Source organism: Oryctolagus cuniculus, chromosome 5 (assembly GCF_051225735.1).
Source record: "Oryctolagus cuniculus isolate XC-2025 breed Fujian yellow rabbit chromosome 5, ASM5122573v1, whole genome shotgun sequence".
NCBI lineage: Eukaryota > Metazoa > Chordata > Mammalia > Lagomorpha > Leporidae > Oryctolagus > Oryctolagus cuniculus.
Genome location: NC_142871.1, coordinates 30,251,508 through 30,270,337, shown reverse-complemented (window position 1 = coordinate 30,270,337; position 18,830 = coordinate 30,251,508). Strand labels below are relative to the sequence as shown.

The 18,830-nt window shown below is 43.7% G+C and overlaps 1 protein-coding gene and 1 pseudogene across 8 annotated transcripts in view; both read right to left on the bottom strand.

Annotated features, from left to right (window-relative positions):
- NHSL1 (NHS like 1) overlaps positions 1 to 18,830 on the bottom strand; it is a 290,700-nt gene that overhangs the window by 99,433 nt on the left and 172,437 nt on the right. The window lies entirely within an intron of this gene.
- Positions 5,375 to 5,905, bottom strand: LOC149126452 (peptidyl-prolyl cis-trans isomerase A pseudogene; annotated as a pseudogene).

The window sequence follows — 18,830 nt, the reverse complement described above, 5'->3', positions numbered from 1 at the left end:
GCATGGTGAGCCCTCAGTTCTACAAGTCTGCTTCAGCTGCTTCTGTGAGCAGGTGACCAACAGTTGAGGTCCCCAAAGCCTACATGTGCAATCTCTAATCTCATGGCGATGGGAGGCCAGGCACATGGAACACACTTTACTGGTAAGGTACACAGCTGAGGCACTGTGGTCTGAGTCAAAAACTGCGTGCAGTGAGAATGGCTTCCATGGCCAGCAGGTCTGAGTCATTGCTGGGAGTTGAGCTTGGGCTTGTTCCCCAGAATTTTTCCATGAACTGATGAGCACCACACCCCCTCTTTAAAGTCCCCCAAAGCTTTACATTGCTGTCTGCAACTGAACCTGCAGGAGACAATCTGCTGGCCTGATGAAACTGAATGTGGAGACGTGGCTGGAAAAGGTAAGTCATGACCAATGCAGAGGAGCCTCGCCTGTCAAGACGGAGGCACTGGCCTTCATTCAGCTGGCAACGGCAAACATCAAAGTTTCCGTGCAAGATACCGATCTGTGTTTCAGAAAAACCTCCGCGACATGGAAGCATGAACAGAAAAAATACACCGATTGTATCAATCCAAAGTAAACTAAGGCTGATGAAAAAAGGCAAGGTGGAAAACAGTGCAGTGTGTGTGTGTTGCTGACTTCTTGTACGCCTAATCTATGGCTGCACCAACACAGCATCTCCCCTGGAGTGCTTTACTCCAGGCGGGACACTAGCAGTCCCTGCATTAAGTGCACTGGCACCAACTCACTTCGGTTAGCCTCAGGTGCCACGTTCAGTTACATGTGAGGGAATTCCAAACTACTCTCTTCGGCTGCCAACCAACTGCCGGCTTTGTCAGTCTGATGTTTTTCTAAGAGGTATGCAGAAACTGAATGGTAACAATCAAAGCCCACCAATGACAATAACAGCAACACTCTTGCTATTCATTAATTAAACGCTGACTTCTCCCCAGTCTTCATCACATGACTCTGAAGTATGGCACACGTGCTGAAGAACACCTAAGACCATCTAACCACTGCCACACACAAGGGAAAGAGCCTTGGACAATGGAAACAAGACAGGGCCTTTTCAAATTGGATGCGAAGGCGATGCCAGAGCACTCACAGGAAAACAACAGTGTCCTCTCTGGTTCTATGCAGCAGGAAAAGCTTTAGTAGGGGATATGTAGGAGCAGCGAGAGTCCCCAGGAGAGACAGCGGGTAAGTGTACCAGCCGCCCAGCCTGACAGTCACAGTGAAATGCTGCCGCTGCTGCCACCTGTTGGCCAGCACTGATCCTGCCGAAGTCTGAATGCTGGCAGAAGAGTGGGAGGCCAGGGCTGCCCGGCTTGCTGTGGATCCAATAACCTGCTCAATGGTGAGCAGCCCTGCATGGCGGAGCCCAGGCCGCACCCCTGCACTCTGGTTGCAAGGCAGTCTAAGCTGTGAACACAATGGCGCACTGTGGCTGCTAAGGAGAGCAGTCCGCTCAGACAGGGTGGGGTGGGAGATGAGTAAGACAGTGACAACACGGGCTGCAGGATTTCTGGCCAAGTTCTTCCGTCAGAACAATGACTAACATGCTCCAAAATCAACTGGCCTCTGTGGTGTCTTATCTCAGTTTTGATTCAAATCCAGAAGGATAGTTATTTACATCTGAATCAGAAACTGAAAAATTAAGAGACTTCTATTACTCAAATTGTAACAGCAGCCCACAGAATTCACCAAGTATCAGCTCAACACAGTTCAGTTTTGGTTTCTTTCTAAAAAACTGCCTTTTGAGAGAACTAAGGCAGATGCTATAAAGACATGCTCCAATCCATATCACATTAAGAAAAATAGTGACAACCGAGTTTAAGGGAGAAAGTTCACAGGAATGATTTCAGAAATCCAGGGTACTTCACAGTGGTTACAATCTCACTTCACAAAGTAAAGACTAAGCTCGACAAACTCATTCAAATTAGAAAAAAAGAAAAAGAAAGAAACAGAAAGAAGAAAAGTTGAGGCCAGTGCTTTGGTGTAGTAGGTTAAGTCTTCACATGCAGCACCAACATCCCATATGGGTGCTGGTTTGAGTCCTGGCTGCTCCACTCTCAACCCAGCTCCCTGCTATGGCCTGGGAAAGCAGTGGAAGATGGCCCAAGTCCTTAGGTCCCTGCACCAATGTAGAAGAACCAGAAAAAGCTCCTGGCTCCTGGCTTTGGATTGGTCCGTCTCTGGCCATTGTGGCCATATAGGGAGTGAAACAGCAAATGGAAGACCTTTCTCTCTGTCTCTCTCTCTCTCTGTAACTCTGCCTCTCAAATACATAAATAAATCTTAAAAAAAAAAAAAAGTAAAGTTTATGTTTGGCCTTCATTCTCTGCTGTGTGATACGTTTTCACAGAGAAGACAGTGAGCAATCCACGCGACAACACAGTAACTGCAGTACACACACGTCCTACACTGCCGGGGGAGAACAAACACTCCATGGCAGAGCATCCATTGAGAAATAGAACTTTTCTGCACCCACTGCATAATTAGCCTTTTCTGAATGAGACAAGAAAAAAAAATATGTCACCATGTATACTCATACAGTAACATCTTTAAGGGTGTATTTTTAAAAAGATTATTTGTTTATTTGAAAGGCAGAGTTACAGAGAAAAAGGGAAATCTTCCATCCACTGTTTCATTCTCCAAACAACTGCAACGCCAAGCCATGCTGAAAGCCAGGAGCCGGAAACTCCATCTGGGTCTTACACATGGGTGCAGGGGCCCAAGCACTTGGGCCATCTTCCACTGCTTTCCCAGGCGCCATTAGCAGGGAGCTGGATCAGAAGTCGAGCAGCAGGGACTCGAATTGGCACCCATATGGGATGTAGGCAGAGGCCTAATCCACTGTGTCACAATGCCAGCCCCTTAGATGGTATTTCTTTAAAGCATGATTTAGTAGTGAATTATTGGGAAGTGAATCTTCAAAACAATTCTACTCTGGCAACTGATTTTCCTTTTAATAAATAGAACCTTAGAAAACTAATCAACTGAGTATCTATCAATAGATGAATGCGTAAAGAAAGTGTTGTCTATACACACAATGGAATACTATTCAGCCATAAAAAATAATGAAATCCTCTCATTTGCAGCAACATAGATGAACTTAGAAAACACTATATGAAGTGAAAGAAGCTAGGCACAGAAGGGTAAACACTGCATGATCTCATACTGCACACAGAAGTTGAAGATGCTGGGCTTACAGAATAGAACGGAATCTTCTGTTCTTCCACCAGAGGGGCTAGGACAGGCAGGGGGTGAGAGAGGATAAAAACAGGCCAGTGGGTACAAAGCTGCAGTTAGGAAAGAGGCATAAATTCCAGGAATAAGTTCCACTATTGCACGGTAGGGTAACTATGGTCAACAACACTGTACTGAGTACTTCAACATGGATTGAGAGGTGCCTGAATTTCTCACCACTGTGGAGGATAAACGCATGAGGTGATGGATATGCTAAAGGCCCTGACTTGCTTATCATACACTGTAGATACAGCTATCAAAACTTTGTTCTACAACCAGTAAATGTGTACAATTACATCAATTAAAAAGTATAGTAATGGTAAAAAAAAAGGAATTTCTATGTCTCATAATTCAAAAATATTTATTTCTTCATAAAGATCCAAACATTACAATAATAAAAGCATGAAATATTAATGGTTCTATCCAGTGTTTTTAATCAGAGAGCTATCATCTTGGATGAAGAAAGTAATTTATCGCCCATCATGACACATGAATAATTTATATTTGCAAGGCTAGAATGACAATTGCACAAGATGCTTCTGCAGTTGTCCATGACACATAGATCTCTCAGAGGATCAGCAGGGGTTGAGCGCAGGGTCTTGTGAACAAGCTTTGCAAACAAGCATGGCATCTGCAGGTTGTTGCTTAGGGCACGGCACACACATCCAGCAGGTTAGCTGGAGAAAGATCCAGAACACCTACATGTTTCCTATTCCCTCCATCCATCATTCACATAGAATTGCTTAGAAACTCTTTGCTTTGGATTTACATTACTGAAATACACTATCTTGGGGCTGGCACTGTGGTGTAGCAAGATAAGCTGCAGCCTGCAGCACCAGCATTCTGTATGGGTGTCGGTTTGAGTCCTGGCTGCTCCACTTCCAATCCAGCTCCCTAATAATGTGCCTGGAAAAGCAGTGGAGGATGGCCCAAGTCCTCTCACCCATGTGGGAGACCCAGAAGAAGCTTTGGGCTCCTGGCTTTGGCCTTGCCCAGCCCTGGTCATTGTGTCTATTTGGGGAGTGAACTGGCAGATGGACAATCTCTCTCTGTAACTCTGCTTTCAAATAAATAAATCTAGGAAGGAAGGCAGGGAGGCAGGGAGAGAGAAACAAATGCATTATCTTTAAAAGAATATTTCAAGGGCGGGTGCTGTGGCATGGTGGGCTAGGCCACTGCCTGTGGTGCTGGCATTCCATGTGGGTACCAGGTTCATGTCCCAGCTGCTCCTCTTCCACTCTGGTTCTCAGTTGTGGCCTGGGAAGGCAGGGGAAGATGGCCTGGGTGCTTGGGCCCCTACACCCATGTGGGAGACCTGGAGGAAGCTCCTGGCTCTTTGCTTTGGATCAGCCCAGCGGATGGAAGACCTTTCTCTTTGTCTCTCCCTCTCTCTGTAACTCCATCTCTCAAAATAAATAAATCTTAAAAAAAAAGAAAAAAGAATATTTCAGAGTTATCCCTTAAAAAGTTGATAAGGATGAAGGCCAGAAGTTTTCTTACTACCTCTTAGCTTTTTTACATTTCATACTATTCCAGCTGCTTTAAATCCTCTCTGAAACAAGGGGAACCCCCAAAGATTATTTTCCCATAAACTTTGACATTCAGTATATAACTGTCACCCAAATCCAATTATGTTGTGTGTTCTTTAAGGTTAGTGGCAGAGCACAACCACAGTAATGATAGAACAAGACTACATAGCTGGTTTTAAAAGAATAAAATAAATAAGATATAAGTCTACAGAATCTTGGCATATAAACCCATACCAAAATAAACAAAAATCTTGAGAACTAACCGATACAGTCCCCAAATTGGCTGTAGCTCTCCCAACACTGAGCACTGGTTTCCTTCCAGCTTAAACTTTAACCAAGTTACTTAACCTCCCTGTGCTGATAAAATGGGGACAATAGTTCTCAAAAATCCTTTCTCCAAATTCCTGTATTACCAAAAACACTAGGACAGAATGAAGAGTCAGCCATTTTTCACCTAGAGTTCTACTTTTTTAAATTTAGCTTTTATTTCATAAACATAACTTTAGCTCTGAAACCCAGAGACATTTGGAGGGAAATAAGGGAAGCAGGGAACCCAAAGATCTGCAGTGGGAGCACACAGATTACAGGGTGCTGTGAGCAGATGGGCTGGATGGGTGCCCTCCCCAGCCACGGTCTGGTGGGTAAGATCAGACACAAGTCAGATGCATTAGAGATGCTGGCCTTGCCATTCCAAGATCCAGAGCACTCTATGGCTTACACAATAATCATGCCCTCTTTCTCCCTGCCAAAGGCCACATGCTTGCCACCAGCCACCCACTGGCCTTGGCAGTGCAGATAAAGACCTGAGAGCCAGCTGTACTGGGACCAGAGTTTGCCATGGACAGGATGCCAGGACCTCTATGTCTAAGGATGCTGTTCTCATCACCAAATGTCTCCTGATAGACTTGCTATCAGCGCCATGATGGTGCATGAAGTCACCTCCCTGGCACATAAATCCTGCAATAATTTCGTGAAAGCAGGAATCCTGACAAGCAAAATTTTTTTCTACAGTGCTCAGAGTAGGAAAGTTTTCTGCTCTTTTTGGAACTTCGTATGCGAATAGCTCAAAGGTGAAGAGCCCAAGGCTCACTGGCCACAATGATCTGCAAGAACATGGTGGGGTTGACCATGGCTGTTGGCAGGTGGCCCAGGTGACAGAGGTGTCTGGAAAGCTGAGTTCTGCTTTTTGCACCAAAAGCCTTTATAAAACGTTTCTGGAAATGTCTATTTAAAAAAAATATGCATGGATTTCAAAACCTAATCCTCTAACTCCACTTCTTTTAAGTTCCATCATATGTAACCTTTGAATAAAACTTTTTGATCTCTGTAAAAATATACATGGTTGGTGAGGGGCTAGTGTTGTGGGTTAAGCAGCCGCCTGCATTGCTGCCATGATATATGGGCACCAGTTCAAGTCCTGGAAGCTCCACTTCTGATCTAGCTCCCTGCTAATGTGCTTGGGAAAGCAGAAGATGGTCAAAGTGCTTGGATCCCTGAACTCATGTGGGAGACCCAGATAAAGCTCTTGGTTCCTGGCTTCGGCCTGCCTAGCCCCAGCCATTGTGGTCATTTGGGGAGTGAACCAGAGGATGGATGTTAAAAAAATATATGGCACATGAACAAGCACAGTAGGAAGCCATTGTTGTAAAGCACCCAAGAAGTGATGGTGTCTCGAACTGCTGTTGACAGACAAGAATGGGTGGGTTCAGGTTGTATTTTGGGAAAAAGATTAAATGTGGAAGAGATAGGAAGAAGAAAATCCAAGAACACTGTGTTTTTGCAAAAGGTGCCTGAGGGAGGAGGCTGGGAATGCCATTTTCCGAGAGGAAGGATCCAGAAGAAACAGCGGCTGGAGGGGGAAGAAATCCAGACAGGGAGCCTGGGGCCTGAACAACCTTACATGGACGCACAAAGGACAGGCCAAAGCAGGAGGTTTAGAAACTCTGAAACCAGGAACAGGCCTTGTGGCGCAGTGTGGGGCACTGCTGCTTGAGTCCCATACCGGAGGCCTGGCATCAAGGCCTGCCTTGCTTCCAGTCTAGCTGACAGACGTGCTTCTCTGACACCCACATGGGAGACCTGGACGGAGCTCCTGGCTTCTGGCTATGGCCTGGCCCAACCCAGGCTTTGCAGCCTTCTGCAGAGTAAACCAGCAGATGGACGATCTCTTTGCTTTTCTGTCTCTCCTCTCATCAGTCTACCTTTCAAATAAATTTTTTTAAAAAAAGTATATGCTAATAATAGACACTTAAACCCCTAACAAGGGACATCTACAGGAAGAGCAGGAGACAGAGGACAGAGTCCTAAGGCTCCAGGTCAGAAAGAGGAGGTCCCACTGAGGAAGCAGAGAAGCCAATGGATTCAGGAAACCCAAGAGGGAAAGACTTCAATTCCCCAGAATATGCCAATACCTAAGGCAGAGACACAAGAGTGAGCTCTGCATCTGGCCACATGGAAGCTGTTAGCATCCCCCAGGAGAAACCACACGCAGGGTTTTCAAAAAGCTTGTGGAGAAGGCATATTATGAAAAAACTAAGCATGGATTTCAATTTGTTTTGCACCAAAAAATTTGTGTTTTTTTTAATTCCATTTTCCAAAAACTTTTTGAAATGCCCTTGTACAGTACAATAGAAAACCAAAAATCCAGATTCTGGAGCACTGAGAGGCGAAGAGGAGGTGAGGAAGTGGGGTGATCAGAGGTAGACTACACTGACATCAACACCAATGAACTGAAGAGTGTACAAGGTCAAGAAAGTAACTAAAAACTGAAATGCATCATTAAGTGTACAGCTTCTTTGTTCAAAAAATTTTAGATTCCTCTTCAAGCTTTCTTGATTTGTTTCTCAGTCCATGGACCACCAAAAACCCTTTATAGATTCATATTGCAAAATGAAATGTAACAATCTGTGCTGACGAGTGGCAATAACCTTCAGGTAGGGAGGCTGGGAATTTCTAAATTAATGTTTCATTAATACAAAAAAAAAAAAAAAAGAAGAGGGATCTTTACTCTGACTTCATCCTTTCATGATCTCTCCATACAATATCCTACAGACCCTGTCCTTCCACTGATTCACTGTCTGGGTTTGAATTTGTTCCAGAATATTCCTCAGAGGAATAACTCATTTGGGCAGAAGGTACATACCATAGCAGTTAGGGAAAGTCAAGTGCACTAAGTTCTACAGCTCACTGAGCATTTTCTGTATTCATGGAAAAAAAATTAATAGAGTGAAGGGGGAGAGGCAGTAGATTAAAGAGAAGCCAGGGACACAGCCAGGGGAATTCAATGATATGAAATCATGAATTTGAAGTAGTGGAGCAGATGAGTAATTTTGGGCGTGAAGTCTCCTGAGGATTTAAGAATGGGAAAGCCCAAACCCTAAAGCCCAGGTCTAGCCTTGGGCCAAGGAGCAAGATTGTCTCAGGTTTGGAAAGCACAGAATAGACTTTTGGGAAACAAAATAAAATAATATCTAGAAGTTGACAGTGTTTATTCTGAGCTATGCATTTTATGTGCGTTATCTCATTTAACTCACATCACAGCCTTGAGATGTGTGAGCCTTTATTATTTATTTCCATATTTTTGAGTTGAGGAAATGCAGACCAAGGAAGAAGCTAGAAAATTTTCCAAGGCCCTCAGCTAGCCAAGTGATGGGACAAGAGCTCAAAGCAGGCCAGAGGTCCGGCTTTTCCTAACTACTGGCCGTGCCTCTGAACCACTCACCTCTGAGGAATACTAAGGTGGCAAGGGGCAGTTACTTAAGTAAACGAAGACCACCAAACAGGCACAAAGCAGGAGCACTGAAAGCTAAAATGAAGCCTGGGTTTTAAGTACACTTTTTACTGGGCACGGAAAAGTGTACAAATGATGTCCACACTCAATGAGCCGCCACAAAGTGAAGATGCATGAAACCAAAGCCCGGAGCAGAATGCAGGTCATTGCCAGAGCCCAGAGCCTGTCCCCAGCTTCAATCACCACCCCCACAAAGCAGAGACTGGTTTTGCCTGCTTCGGAACTTCTGTGACTGGAATCACATCCTTCTGTGTTTGTGAGATTCATCAATGAGGCCACACGTAGCAGTAGGATGCTAATTCTTCTTGCTATAGCATAAGAGAATCATACATTAGTGGACATTCGGGGGATCTGTTTGGGGCATGTGGACACGGTACAGCTTGACATTTCCATGCATACCTGTCATCTGGCAATCAGGATTGTGCCCTTATAGGGCTGTTTTCCTAGGGGAGGACTCTTGGGGTCTGAGGATGCACAGTGTAAGGAAATAGACCAGTTTTCCAAAGAGAAACACTGGTAGGGTGGTTTAACTCTTCTTCCCTAACAAACAGCCAAGCAAATACAGTCAGAATTTTAAAATGATGAAGGATATCGCAAAAAATGATCATAGAGTCTTTCTTAAATATCAAAAGTAAACTAAAAGGCGGACTGAAAAAAATCATCTGAATAATGGAAGCCCTATTTGCCAAAGCTTCGTGTCATAAAAGCTAGAGAGAAATGTGGCAAAATAGAAGTCTAAGTTCTATTTGGGGCACAGTATCATGTGATATAAATAAGAAATAACATTTCTAGTCTGTCAGAAATACCAGGACTCAGTGCTATATGCTTATTCTATAATGCATTCAAAACTAGAATATACACAATTCAAGGAACTACTTGTTGGCAAAAGCAAAATAAAAATGAAGGTTAGCTGGACTGATACATGAAGGCAACGGGGCATTTAGCCAAAGATGCCAGTGTCACCCGTCTGAGTGGCTGGAAGGCAGCCATGACTCAAGTAGTTGGGTTCTTTCCACTCATTCGGGAGACCTGGATTGAGTTTCCAGCTCCCAACTTCAGCTCTGGCTTATTTCAGCCATTTGGAGAGTGAACCAATATATGGAAGCTCTCTATCTCTGTGTCTCAAATAAATCAACAGAAGATAAAATCTTTAAAAAAGCTCTCATGAGCGTATATAGGAAAGTTTTAACAAAGTAGGTGGGGAGCCCACGCTGTGGCATAGTGGGTAAAGCTGCTGCCTACAGTGCCGGCATCCCATATGGGCACCGGTTTAAGAGCCGGCTGCTCCACTTCCCATCCAGCTCTCTGCTATGGCCAGTAGAAGATGGCCCAAGTGCTTGGGCCCCTGCACCCATGTTGGAGACCCAGAAGAAGCTCCAGGCTCCTGGCTTCAGATCAGCCCAGCTTCAGCCATTGCAGCCAATTTGGGAGTGAACCAGCAAATGGAAGACCTCTCTCTCTCTCTCTCTCTTCCTCTGCCTTTCTGTTACTTTGCCTTTCAAATAAATAAAATAAATCTTAAAAAAAAAAAAAAGAAGTAGGTAACAGATAAATACTTTGGGGATATGGTAAGGAAGATTTTTGGAAAAATATACTTGAAAACATTTGACCAAAATGTCCACAAGAATAAAACTTTAAACGTGTTCTTGAGTTCTCAAGTCATAATATTAGAACATATTTCTCATATATTCCTCATTTTTCTTCCTTCTTATATTGGTCACTTTCCTGCCCTAATTTTACCCAAAGTATCTGTAAATATATGAAACAAATTCCACTGGGTTTGCCATTTTTACAAGCTTTTTTCAATAACCATGTTCCTCTATGCTTAATTTTTATTGTTTTGGTTTAAACAACAAAAACTAAGGGCTGGTGTTGTGGCGTAGTGGTTTAAGCTGCTGCCTGCAATGCCGCATCTCATATGAGCACCAGTTTGAGTCCTGGCTGCTCTACTTTCTACCCAGCTCCTTGTTAATGCTCCTGGGAAAGCAGCAGAAGATGGCCCAAATGCTTGGGTCCCTGCCCCATGTGGGAGACCTGGAAGATGCTCCTGGCTCCTGCCTCCTGGCTTCCACCCTGCCCAGCCTTGGCCATTTTGGCTATTTGGGAGTGAACCAACATATGGAAGATCTTTATCTGTCTTTCCCTCTCTCTGTAACTCTAACTTTCAAATAAATTAATTAATCTTTAAAAGTAATTTTAAAAAATGAATTTCAAAAAGCATACTAATGTTTCTCTACATATAGTTTTGAAATTTAATTTTACCATCTTTTACTTTTACCATCATTTAATCTCTACCATCGTTTTCTAGATTGTGTGCTTGTATATTTAAAAATCCCCTTCTTCTATTTTTAACTACTACACTAATGAATTTTAAAATAAACTGACACATGTTCCTATGTTGAACAAAAGCCATCTTGATGGCTTCCATTAAAAGTTTGTCATTCTGGTAGTTCTTGAAATTCTGCCTGCATCCAGTCTGCCTCCAGATACTTAAAGATAGGCTTTTAGAAGGTCCCACGCCCTGTCACGCGTCTCACTTTGCTTCTTTGTCTTTCCCTTGCACTGTTTAAACAAGAAAGCAAACTGAGCCAGCTGTGTGAGCTACACACAAATCCCCGCCACTGCCCCCTTTGTCTTACTGACCGGGAGGTGCAGACCAGCGCTGGGAGGCTGCCCCACACTGGGAACAGATAAGGGTTTCTTTCATAGTTCTATATTTTGGAAACTGAGACTAAGGACAGAAGGAAAAAAAAACAAACAAACAAACAAAAAAAAACAAGACACTAGGACACCCCAAAAGTCATAGAGCCATTTAGAGTCACCATTTGCTCACAAATGCCAGTCTGGGAATGTGAAACAGGGAAGGGTAAATATGAAAGAGAGAGAGAATAAGTTTCCTTATTTTTATAATGTGAGATGATAAAAGAGTAATGAAGCTTATGCGCCCTGCAGGGCCATGAAAACAAATCTCCTGGCTGGCATGCCTGAATAGTGGCTGAATTGATAGCTCAAGGTAAATGGCAAGTCACAGTGTAGCCGGATTACCAGTGTCCAGGCATTTGCTCAAAGCATTTACATATGAACGGCAGAAAGAAGTGGCTTCCTACCAGGACCCTTACCAATCCACTTAGGAAACAGAAAACTCCAAATGAAAAGATCCATTTTGACAACACAGTGTGACTGATGCCAGGTTAGATTTTTCAGAGGCTATGTAGCATTTAACACACTCAAGTGACAGCAAGCAAAACAGTGGTTAACAGTTATTGGTCTAGCCAGGTTCAAGGTGAGCTTTCATGCATTACCCTATTTAAAGTTCATGAAGCTCATATGAGTTAGAGAACGACCATCTGCATCTTAGATATGAATATAAGGCTCTGGGCAGTTAAGTGACTTGCCCTATGCCACACACTTCCAAAGTGATCAGGCTTCAGAAAGCCCCAGCCAGAGCCTGTGACAAAGGTAACACACCTGGCTCATTTTTTGTTCCTCCTCTTGGGTCATGGACCATATTCCAGTTCCTATTTTGTAATCCACTGGAAACTACTAAATTATCCATATTCATATAAGGCTCAGATGAGATGATTATGGAGAGAAAACAAGTTATTTGGCATAAAGGTAAGCTACATACATAAATGTAGTTCCAGGCAATTACATGATAATATCAAAATTTCATTTCCTGTTATTACTTTTAAAAATACAACACTAAAAGAAGAGCTGGGGTAAAAGAAAAGTAGGTAAAGAGGTGAGCAGAGGAGAGAGAAAGAGCCAAGGGGATGAGATGATCTTTTAAAAAAAAAAAGCCGATCTGAGGCAGGAGCTGCACCAAGCCTTTGGGTCAAGAAAGAAAAGAAATGGAAGGACTGGCATTGTGGCACAGTGAGTCAAGGTGCCACCTGGGATGCCTGCATCTCATATGAGTGCTGGTTCGAGTACTGGTACTCTGCTTCCGATTCAACTCCCTGCTAACGTGCCTGGGAAGGCAGCAGAAGGTGATGCAAGTGCTTGAGCCCCTTCCACCCATGTGGGAGATCCAGACTGGCTTCAGCCTCGCCCAGACCTGGCTGTTGTGGCTATGTGGAAAGTGGAAAGTGAACCAGTAAATGAAAGGTTGGTTTCTACTCTCCCACCCTCACCCCCCATCACTCTGCCTTTCAAATAAGTAAAAAACTTAATCTTTAGCAAAACGTTAAAAGAAAGGCAACGTGAGAGTGACAATTCACCTGTCAATCTAGCCTTCCAATGCCCCTATGCATTAGGTGTGCCTGCAATACTAAATACTTGTTTCTTTTCATGAAATAAATATGCTCAAACACAGGGAAGAGACTGGCTTGGAAAAGCAAGAGAATGTAGACAATATCTAAATGAAGAAACTAATGTACAATAGAACAACTTACAACTCTCACTTGTGGTAAGGATGAGGTCTCAAATTCCCTAGATGTATAAAATAACCAAAGCGTGCAAAAACATTTGTCACATGTTTATAATCCTCCCGCAGTGGTGGCCCCTCCAATCAGTAGCCTGTCTTAGGTTCTCATTCTTTGACTAGTTATCAAGGAGTTACCTACGATCTTTGCTGTTTGTGGTGTTTTAAGGGGGATAAATACCTAACTTGTGGTTTGTTCTCTAAGCAAATATAGGCAGTACCTACTTAATTTCTTTAAAGGAGGGTGGTTAGGTAGGATTACCAATTCTGTTAATTTCTAAATCTGCTACTGAACAGCAGGCACAGCTGTTCTCTATTTTGATACTGTCATAGTATCTAATATGGACAAATCGACCACACCAGCAAAGCACCATCCAGGCTCACATCTCGGCCTGTCCTGCACATGACAACTAAAATGAATGGCTTTCAAAACCATAGTAAGAGTACATGTTTCAGAAAGGAACTAAAAATCAAATCCTCTCCTTTGATTAACAAAAGATTAGTCTGTTTCAAGTGTTTGAGGTTTGAGCAGACCTTTGGCAAAGAGCCTGGCTCTCATAAAAGCAACATTAGAAAAACAGTGCTAAGAAGAAGTAAACATCTCAAATGTCTTGCTTTTACAAAACACTTGGAAAAAGTGAGACTGAGCCTTTGATATTCTACTACCAAAAACAATCTTCGTTCCTTTGATTTATTATTGTTAGCTTTTGCTGCACAAAGTCAGCATATAACAGTAGAAGAGCCTCTCCGTAGATTTTTCCACTGGACCCCTTAGGAGTCTAAGATACACTCAGGAATATGCACCATGGGTCAACTATATGTCCCGGAGGTCAGGGAAAGATCCTGGGTCAGCCAGAAATAAAGACCCTTACAGGTGTCACAAAGGGCACTGTCAGTGTTTGTTATACCTCATCAGCTCAATACTAAGATCTACTAGGGCTCAAGTCTGCCTAATAGAAAGGTTTCCAAATCAAGACATTCCCATCCTCCAACCTCATTTTTCTGTTTTGTTGTTGTTGTTGTTGGTATAGTAATTCTCTATGCTTTTCTAAAGGTTCAGTCACAAGTTGCCTGTTTAAGAACCATGTCATAGGTTATGGCAACAAGTTACCAGACCAGTTAGCAGTCCAGGGGACTTGGTAATAAGGACCCCTGTCTGGGATCTCACAAGGCCTAAGTGAAAGGGCTGGCCAGCCTAGGCTATGATTGGGAGGCTGTGAGTGAGTATCTGCTTCCAAACCCATTGAGGTTGTTGGCAAAATTCAGTTCCTTCTCACCGTTTCCTGGTAGCCCTCCACCCTCGTGCAAGCATGTTTCCCATGCCTAGAACCTCCCAACTTCCTCCTCTGCCATCAGCCAGGAGTGAGCACTGCTTGTCACGCCCAGTGATTACATCAGGCCTAGAAAGGTAATCCAGGCTAACGAACATCCCTTCCCTAAAATCACTGACTAGTGAGTGACCTTAAGTCATCGGCAACACCCATTTGCCCTGAACATTAACATATTAAAGGCGCAGTGCCAACAGATGAAGGCCTCAACGTTTTTTGGCTGCCACAGTGGGTAATACAGAGATGAATGTCCCATTATTTGGATTCCCCAATTCTAGAAGTCTCAGAGCATTTTACTTTCAGAATCAGTAATACATTGTAATAGACTGGGTGTTGGTGTCCAGTGTGATGGGGCTGGAGGGGGAGGCTTTTGGAAGGTGCTTGGTCAGGAAGTTGGAGCTCTCATGGATAGCACTGACACCCTGAGTGGGACCCCAGAGCACTCTCTTCCTCTCTTCTGCACAAGCAGATGGAACAAGAAGACAGCAACCACCAACTGGAGGCGGAAGCTCACCAGAACCCACACTGGCACCCTGACCTCCAACTGCGGCTTCTAGACACATGAGAAATATTCTGATTGCTGATAAGTCACCCGGTCCACGGTGCTTTGTTCGAGCAGCCCAATCTAACACATAAATCACTCATTAAATTGTTTCTCTGCATTTTTTCTGAATGAGTTCTTATTTTTAGCTTTTATCAAGTTTTTCCAAGTGATAAATACTCCACCCCACCCCTATCCTAAAAATCTGGCTGACAACATACATTCATGTTAATTTACTCTTGTAGGCTGGCGCCTCGGCTCACTGGGCTAATCCTCTGCCTGCGGCGCTGGCACTCCAGGTTCTAGTCCCGGTCAGGGCGCCAGATTCTGTCCTGGTTGCTCCTCTTCCAGTCCAGCTCTCTTCTGTGGCCTGGGAGGGCAGTGGAGGATGGCCCAAGTCCTTGGGCCCTGCACCCGCATGAGAGACCAGGGGGAGGCACCTGACTCCTGGCTTTGGATCTGCGCAGCGCACCGGCCATGGCGGCCATTTGGGGGGTGAACCAACGGAAAAAGGAAGACCTTTCTCTCTCTCTCTCTCTCTCTCTCTCTCTCACTGTCCAACTCTGCCTGTCAAAAAAAAAAAATTTACCCTTGTAGAATACTGCAGCTCTGCATCCCATATTCAAGTTCCTTGGCAAACTTCTTATTTGATGATTTCTTGTCCCAGGTACTTCTTCCCAGATAAGCAGTCCTACTTGGGAAATTCTTGGTGCATTTCAACTCCATGGAAATAATTTAGGGAGAATGGCTGGAGCAAGTCAGCATATTCCCAGAATGAACAGTTGGCAACGTTTTTACCAGGGACCAGGACAAGGCTTTCTATTTTGTTTCTAATACCAAGCCAGGTGAGACATAAGCATTTTCCTTCGTATTCTCAAAGATCTTCAAATACTCATGACTTGTTTCAGCCAATATGCATGTAATTCTTGGCAGCAAGGGCGATGAACAATACACATTTCCTGCCTTCTAGATTGTCCTTGCCTTGCACAGGAAAACAGACACCTGTGTGACACTGGGATAGGCAGTACTGAGAGGGGAGGAACAGCCGGTCTGTGGAGTGTTGTGCGGAGCTTCCTGGAAGAGGGAACATCAAAACTGACTTCTGTAAGTCCAAGGAACTGCCAGGTTCAAGAAAGAGCAGAAAAATAGATTCTCCTTCTGGGCAGAGGATACAAAGGCAAATCTTCTTCTAGCAGATGCAAAGAAAGGTGAATAAAAATGCAGATGGGTGGGTGTATGTTGCAGCAGTTAAGCTACCACTGGAGATGCCCACATCCGATATCAGAGTGCCCAGGTTCAAGTCTGGGCTCTGCTCTCCACTCTAGCTTCCTGCTAATGCACACTCTTGGGGGCAACAGGTGATGGCTAAGGACTCAGGCCTCTTACACAAGAGATCCAGATAGAGTTCCTAGGTCCTGGCTCTGGCCTGGCCCAGCCCTCAGTATTGTGGGCATTGAGCTTGAAGGGGAAAATAAGGAATCATACTTCTAGCAGGACTGTTCTGTGTCATGGTAAGGGGTTTACACTTTATCCAAAGGACAATGGGGGAGTGGGTGGTGATAGGAAACTGAAGAAACATGCTGTGGTCTGTTATTCCCATTCTGGATAGTGTTTGGGAAAGGGATTCATTATGGGCAATTAGCCTAGAATCTATGAGTTAGGAGTTTGATAAGGCAGCAGAGACCTGGGTGCCAACAGTCACCTCAGTAAGGTAGTGGCAGCTGAGGGGTGGATGAGGACAGGTGAGTTCCAGAACACATGAATGAGGGGAAGTGACAGGGGGTGTGAGAGAATGTGAGAGGAGGAAGCAGCAAGGATCCCCAGTTTCTGGTGTACTATGGTTACCTTATTCATTCAAACCCCCCAAATCCCCATCAAGGTAGTATGGCACAGCAGGTTAAACTACGGCTGTGGACATCTGCATTCCCATATCTAAGCTCTGGTTCAAGTACCAGCTGTACCACTTCTGATCCAGCTCCCTGCTAACATGCCTGGGAAGGCAGTGGAAAATGGTCCAAGTACTTGGGCCCCTGCTACTCACGTGAGAGACCCAGAAGGAGCTCCAGTTTCAGCCTGGCCTAACCCCAGCTGATATAGCCATTTTGGGGGAATGAACCACCCAAAGGAAGATCTCTCTGTCTCTCTCCCTCCCTCCCTCTCTCTTTCTCTCCCCTTCTGTCCCTCTTTCTCTCTCTCTCTTTTCTCCCTCTCCCTCTGTCACTCTGTATTTCAAAAAATAAAGTAAGATCTTTAAAAAAAAATTCCTGTCAAATAGGCATAGCAGTCATGTTTACTTACAAGAGGACTTCAGAAAGTATATGGAAAATGTAATAAGATGAGTTTACTTCATTGCAAGAATAATTTGAAACCCATGCACAGTTTTTTCATAGTATGTATTTGAAGACCCCACACACTAGATGGGGGAAATGGCTTACTCAGAGTCTTGCTGGACTCAGGATCAGAAACTGATTCCCAAGTTAAAGGTCTTCCTGTTTCCCACATAGAAATTTTATTCATGGTTAACAACATCATGGTACATTTCAGGCTCATGTGGAATGTGTAATTTAGTGAGATCTCTACTGAGCATGCAAATGATGGGTCCGCTTTGCAGGACAGAAGCTGAAAAGACAACCAATCAGAGGCTGAATGTACTCGAGCTTTTAATAACCAAGAATGCAGAGAGATAAAGGGAGGAAATAAAGTCCCTAAGGCAGCAAAGCACCTGACCCCTCAACAGGTCTGAACAGAGCACCTCTAGGTGTGCCCTGGGCAATAGTCACATGACCCAGGCAGAAATACATGGTGACCGGCCTGTAAAGATATTTACAGGGGAAATGGAGAACCAGGATTATAATGAAAACAGAACAAAAGGTACACACAAGTTCTCGTAAAACAATTCCCCCTAAACATTTAGAACCAGTGGTAGGAAAATGAAATGAAATGAAATAAAAGTTCAATGAATACTAAAATAGATAGATAAAAATCATATTTAAGTGATACTTTCTAAAGAGAAAATAATCCTATTATTTTGATAAATAATTTTCCCCCCTTACTTAGTTTTTTTGGGGGGTGGTCTATGATCAATTGCCCATTCATGGGAATATTCATTGGACCGGTTGCTTTTTTTTAAAAAAAAAAATTGAAAACCCAAGAAGTAGGAAAGTGCTTGGAGGAAGGGCACGTTTCTCCTTGGAGAGTAAATCCAGGATCCTTAGGCAAGAAGTGCAACCACTTCAGCATAGTGCTTAAGAGGAGCCGGCAGGAAACTGGCCATTTCCCAGAGGGCAATCTGCTACATCAAAGACCAAGACGGCCCCTGGGACATGCACCTGCCTCCCCACTAGCACAAAGCCCAACTCATGAGTTCTGAACTTTGCATTTTTAGAAATGCATTAACTTTTCTCTTCCTCTGTGACCAGCTTCCCTCTCTTATAAGCCATTAATGATTAAAGTTGCTTCGGTCACTTTTTCTGTGGGTTTGCTATGAAAAATAATTCAGAAAGGTAAAAATCTTTTTTGCTGTGTTTATTACCTGGATATTTTTGGTCTCAATAAAAGTGGCAAATATTTTCTGTTTTAAGCTAGCCTCATAAAAGTCCCTTTATTTTCACACAGGGTGATAGTCTTTTTCACCTAAACTAGATGACATATGTCATTTCTTTGACTGACAAGTGTATGTTGGAATCCTTCTTGGTCAAGTTAATAAGGCATGCACTCAAGGAGTTTACCATATGTATCATTACCACACACCGAAAAAATGAATCTTGTCCCAAAGAACATGCAAATCTCACTCGGAGCTGGGTTGGAGTCTGCCCTTTCCTTTAATAATGCTATCAAAGAAAAAGCAGGGTACCATCAAAGGTACACTTGCCATCCGAGGGCTTTGTGGTATACGCTAACCCCATATCACCCACCAACCACAGCACGAAAGACGCATGAATAAAAATAAAGCTGGAGCTGCTTGTGAAACATT